The following is a 6,025-nucleotide window of genomic DNA, read 5'->3' as shown; positions in this document are numbered from 1 at the left end:
ATAAGAATATGAATTTAGACATTGCAGTTATTGGAATTTTAAACTTTGCCGAAACTAACTGAATAATTTTTTTTAATATAAATTTAAGTTGTAGATGTCAATTTTTATGGAGTAATTATTTGAGTTTTAGACTAATATTTTAGAGGTCAATGTTTGCCGTGTGTATAAAATGAAGATATAAGTAAAAAGCAATTGATTGCTCACAGCAGATAGGATGATATAAAATTTATTACAATAAAAATCAAAATTTACCGTCATTATTTGACTAAATATATACTTAATATGTTTTATTATAAATTTGATTAAAATTTTTGTCATATTTACTTAAAAAATTATGAAATCTCTAATACCCTTACTACGTAAAACAATATTTTTGTATTGTATATAATACCCTTAATAAATAATGTTATATAGTTATTATGATTCAACATTTCCAAAAATTTTAAATTATTTTTCAAGGCCATTTTAAATACATTCTCATTTTTTCTTTCTTACTTTCTGAGCGATTCACCCGCCAATTTCAAAAATTGATGTCTGATCATGAACCCTGCGATGATTTGTTTGTGTACACTGTTGTTGAAATTTGAGTTAAATTTCAATTTGGCCCCTGAAATTTGGTCTAATGTTTAGAATGACCCTTACAATTTCGTTGGCCCTATTAGAACCTCCAAATTTACAATTGTGGTTTCAGCAACGGCGCCATTTTGATGAACTGAAGATTGATAGTTTAGAATTTACAATAAATTCTCGTTGCAAGTATAGTTTCTAAACCAAGCAATCATCTTTTCATACAAAAGTTTGGTTGTCACAAGTAACAAAACCCAATAAAAATAAATAACCGAAGTATTTAAACATCGGGTCGTCTCTCAAGGAGTTGCAGGGCAGTATGATTTATTATTGGTTATGGAAAATTGTATATTTTTTGGTTTTTTGAAATAAAGAACAGGTAATTTAAATGGCAAGAAAAATAAATTAATAATTAATAAAATCTCTTGGCAAGGTGTAAGAAATTGAAGTCCTATCCTAGTTATCCTTATCAGGTGTGATGAGAATTGGATTCTGCTCCCACTTTAATTAACCTCTAACTATGAAGGTAAGTTAAGTGGATGAATCAATTTGATTCCTCGTGTCCTAGTCAATTCCTAAGAAAAGACTAGAGTTATTGGAGTACAAATCAATCAGCAAAGAATTCCAATTTCATTCAACAGCTGAGTTTGATAACTCAAGTGTTGCTAATTACTTAACCAAAGCCAAAAGGGGAAAATAAATCTAAATTGAATTGAAATCATTAAAGCAAAATCAAATCTGAAACAAAAAAGCTCTGCATACAAGCCCTAATGGCTTGTATGCTTTACAAGTTCATTAACAAATAAAACCCAAAACGTGCTGCTACACATACGTGGTATACACACGCTATAATAGAGATCCCGCTTTTATCTAACTACCAAATTTAAAAGATTTGTTTCCTTCTTCGTTTTCGTTATTTGCGGATTTGATCGTTCTTCTTCTCGCGCGTCTTCTCTCGTTCTTCTCCATCGTTTTTTTCCTCTCCTTTCTCACTGGTATGTTCTTCGTCATTTACGTTAGTTCTTCTCTCTGCAACTCTAGCTTCATTTTCTATTTGATTTGTTGTTTTCTGAAATCAAAGTTTGAACTCGTTTTGAAGATTATTGATGATTCAAGCTCAGATTGTCAGCTGAATCAGGGCGAAGTGGATTATGAATTTGAATCTAACAAAGTTTCTGAGGTTTGATTTACATACTCTGAATTTTGTTGCAGTCATTTGAATAGCATTGTGTAGCTGAAAAATTCTTGAACATTGAACTAACACGTTAACATGAATCTGTCGATTGAATGTAATGTATTAGTTTTGATTAATTATCTGGAATTTATAGCAGACGCTCGGGTGTAGATCAGAACTTTTTGGGTGTATTTTTGCGAGAAGTGTGGGTGTATTTACAGTTTATGGGTTTTTCTGTTGTTAGCTGAGTTGTTGTCGTTCGGGTGTATTATATCAGACATGATTGGGTGTGTTTTTAGTTTTTGATATGGTGTATTCTGCAGCCTGTGTATTTACAGTTTATGGTTTTTTTTTTGTTATTTTAGTTGAGTTCTTGCGGTTCGGGTGTATTATATCAGCAATGATTGGGTGTATTTTTAGTTTTTGACATGGTGTATTCTGCAGCCCCTCTTTGTTGTTGATGACCAGTTTGTTCCGAAGGTTGGAATGACCTTTACCACCCTTGAAGATGCTGGAAAATTTTACAGGAACTACGCCAAGGCTGCAGATTTTTCTACAAGAGTTCGGAGCACAAATAGGAAGGGAAACAAGATTAAGAATCAATTGATTACATGTAGCAAAGAGGAAAAATGGAAATCTAAAATATCTCCGACCGAGAAGACTAATCCGACAGCCGGTTTAAACTGTCCTGCAAGAATTTATATACACACATTGAAGGATGTCGGTGCTTGGATCATTTCAAAGGTTGTGCTGGATCATTAACACCCCTGCTGTCCAAGTAAAGCAGAGATGCTCAAACAGCACAGGGAACTAAGCATGTCCATTCGTCGTACAATAGAGAATAACGAGGAGGCCAGTATCAGACCAAGCAAAACCTACCAATCATTTGTTACGGCTGCCGGGGGTCACTACGAGTTAAATTTTATCGAAAAGAATGTGAGGAATTACATTACCAGGGAAGTGCGGAATGTTTCCGACCAAGAAGATGCAAAGGAATTCGGGAAATATTTGTTAAGAATGAAAGAAAAGAATCAGAATTTCTTTTTTGAGCTCGAACTCGAGGAGGATCAATCGATTAAGCTGGCTTTTTGGGCCGATGCAAGAAGCAGAGCTGCCTTTGAGTATTTCGGAGATGTTATTTCATTTGACACCACCTACAATACAAACAGGTAACAAACTGTCCCTGTTTATGATGCTAAATTAATGTATTTTTATGAATCTGCCGCAGAGGTGTATATTGGCTATTTTTTTGGGTGTATACGAAGCATTTGTTGGGTGTACCTAATGATTTTGCATTCTGCACTATGGTAATTTGTTTCAGGTTAAATTTGGTTTGTGGTTCTTTTGTCGGGGTGAATCACCACGGTCAGTCAACACTTCTCGAATGCTCTTTGATGAAAAACGAAGAAATTGAATCATTCAAATGGTTATTTCAATGTTGGCTTCGTTGCATGGGAGGAAACGCTCCGAAAGGGTTTCTCACCGATCAATGCGCATCAATGAAAAGGGCTTTAGAGGCCTGTATGCCAACAACAATTTATCGTTAGTGTATTTGGCACATCATGAAGAAGATACCAAGCAAATTAAACGGGTACAAGGGACATGCAGATATCGAACAAGAAATGAGCCAAGTTGTTTGGAACTCTCATAGCAAAGAGTCATTCGATAGGAATTGGAATGATTTCTTGCTGAATTTTGGTCTTGTGGACAACAAGTGGCTTTCAGGTAATGTTTGTTAAAAATTTGCAGCAGAGGTGTAAATTGCATGTCTTTTCGGGTGTATTTATAGTCTGTGTTTGGGTGTATTCTGCAGATCTGTATGAAGACCGTCATATATGGGTTCCTATCTATCTGGATCACCACTTCTGGGCAGGGATGAGAAGCACACAAAGGAGCGAGAGCATGCATTCATTTTTTAACAAGTTTATCACCCGGAACAGCTCGCTTATTCAGTTCGTCAAACAATACGATAATTGCCTCGGAAGCCGGGAGCAAGCAGAGAGAGAATCAGATGCTGCAGATTTTCATACGGTCATACCGTGTGCAACTAAATCCTCCATTGAAGCTCAGTTTCAAGATGTGTACACTCATCAAAAGTTTAGGGAAGTCTAAGCGCAATTCAGAGGAAAGGCGAATTGCATCACCAGACTAACGAATTCTGCTCTAGGCTATTCAGTATACGAAGTCGGAGAACAAGTTTCCAGCTCAATATTCAACAAGTTTGTGGTTACTTACGACTTAGTCGCAGCCGAGGTAAAATGCCAATGCTTATTATTCGAGTCGAGAGGGATACTGTGCCGTCATCGTCACGCACTAAGCGTGTTAAGCTTTGAACGAGTAAGCCAAGTGTCACCGAGATATATACTGAAACGATGGAGCAAGAAGGTAAAGAGGCGACACACACACATCAAGAGCAGCCACGACGAGCCACTGTTGGAGTCAAGAAGCAAGAGGTTTGACCAATTGGTTTTTCGTTCGCAAAATATTTGCGAATTTGCATCCGAATCAGAGGAGCTGACTGCAATTCTGCACCGTGCGTACGATAACGTCATGGCTGAGATGGAATCATTAAAAGCCAAAAGGAAGCGGACATCTTCTTTATCCCACGAAGACGCCAACTTGGAATCCGTTAACGAGCTTCAAAGCCCGCCAAGGATTCGAACAAGAGGACGTCCAAAAAATAGGCTAGGTTCAAAGTTGGACAAACAGATCGCAAATGCCACAAAGAAGAAGAAAACAAAAGCTTTAAATGAGGTAAAAGTGATGTTCTTTAAATATGTGGCGATTGAGTTTAATTTTATCATTAACAGTTTAGCTAATATGTGAGTTTGTTATATTCAGATAAACTTGTTTGATGCCGCATCAGTGGCGCATTCAAATTCCAGCCAATATCAAGGACATGTTATGAATTATCAGTTCAGGGAACCCAGCACCATCACTATCCCACCGTCGCACTCTTCTCATCGTTCTTCTCCTTGTTGCCATCTCTTCGGATCGTTACTCTTCTTATCGTCGTCAGCCGGTCGTCGTCTCTTCGGCGATTTCTCTCTGTCGCTCTCTTCAAGGTCAACAGCACCTATTATAGTCACCTCCCCTCGACGTCGAGTCTGAGCTGTTGGAATCGCCGCCGTGAAGGACTGCTCTGTTGTCGTCGCTGCTCGATTTGTTAGTGTCCGTCTCTCTCTTCGAGTTTTCTCTATGTCTGAGGGTCGGAGCTCAATGTTCTTTCTCTCTGTCTCTCACACGGCGACGTCTCTCTCTGCCCGGCTATGGAGTATTAGCCGCTTTGTCACCTTGCATCGGTTATTTTGTTAATTTTGTGTATTTTGATTTATGAGTTGCTGGTTGCTGATTTTTCTGATTCAGTTGGGCAATGCTTCACTACAGTGTTGGTTATTTATGCTGGAATTTTTCTGATTCTGAGTTATGCTATGATTTTGATTTTTGTGATTCAATTGTTGATGGTGTTATGGGCAGTGCTTTACTATATTGGTCATTGTTTATGCTGGAATTTTTTTTATTCTAAGTTATGCTATGATTTTGATTTTTCTTATTCAGTTGTTGATGGTGGTATAGGCAGTGCTTCACTGCATTGTTTATTATTAATGCTGAAATTTTTTTATTCTGCGTTGTGCAATGATTTTTATTCTGAGTTAATTCTGCTGATTTGTCTGCTTTGTTGATTCTGGTTGCTGGGTTTGAGTTATTGATGGTGTTTTGTTGATTATGGATTGCTGGATTTGAGGGAAAATATTGTTTATATTGAAATCTGACTGAGGTATTTAAATTTGTTAATATTTTTATTGTATATATAATTAAACCGGTTGAACCCCGGTTAAACCCCGGTTGAACCTCTGAATCATTGAACCAGTTACTTCACCGGTTCATTGACCGGTTCGGTTCTCGCAACCTTGATAAAACCACATCAAATTAGCCCATAAAGTGTTCGGGAACAGGCCGGATCTTCGGGTCGAGCCGGATCATGCACACCCCTAATTCAAACTAACACTTTAGCGACTACAATTTTATGTTTGAGGGTTAAAAAAAAAGAGAACAATGAAAAAATTGAAAAAAAATGAACTTGACATTTATACGCAGTTACGCACAAGAAGAAGAATTAAGAGGCGATCACCTACCGGGTAATGAGCAGTGACTTTAGGAATTCGGGGTAGCATACTAGGTACTAATGTAATAAATAATTAATTGTTGTGCAAATTAATAACCTTGTTTGAATTTATTTTTGCTAAAACAAAATAAAATAATTATTTTTATAAAATTTTTTTG

Source organism: Arachis ipaensis, chromosome B05 (assembly GCF_000816755.2).
Source record: "Arachis ipaensis cultivar K30076 chromosome B05, Araip1.1, whole genome shotgun sequence".
In the NCBI taxonomy this organism is placed as follows: Eukaryota; Viridiplantae; Streptophyta; class Magnoliopsida; order Fabales; family Fabaceae; genus Arachis; species Arachis ipaensis.
Note: the sequence above shows the minus strand (reverse complement) of the source record.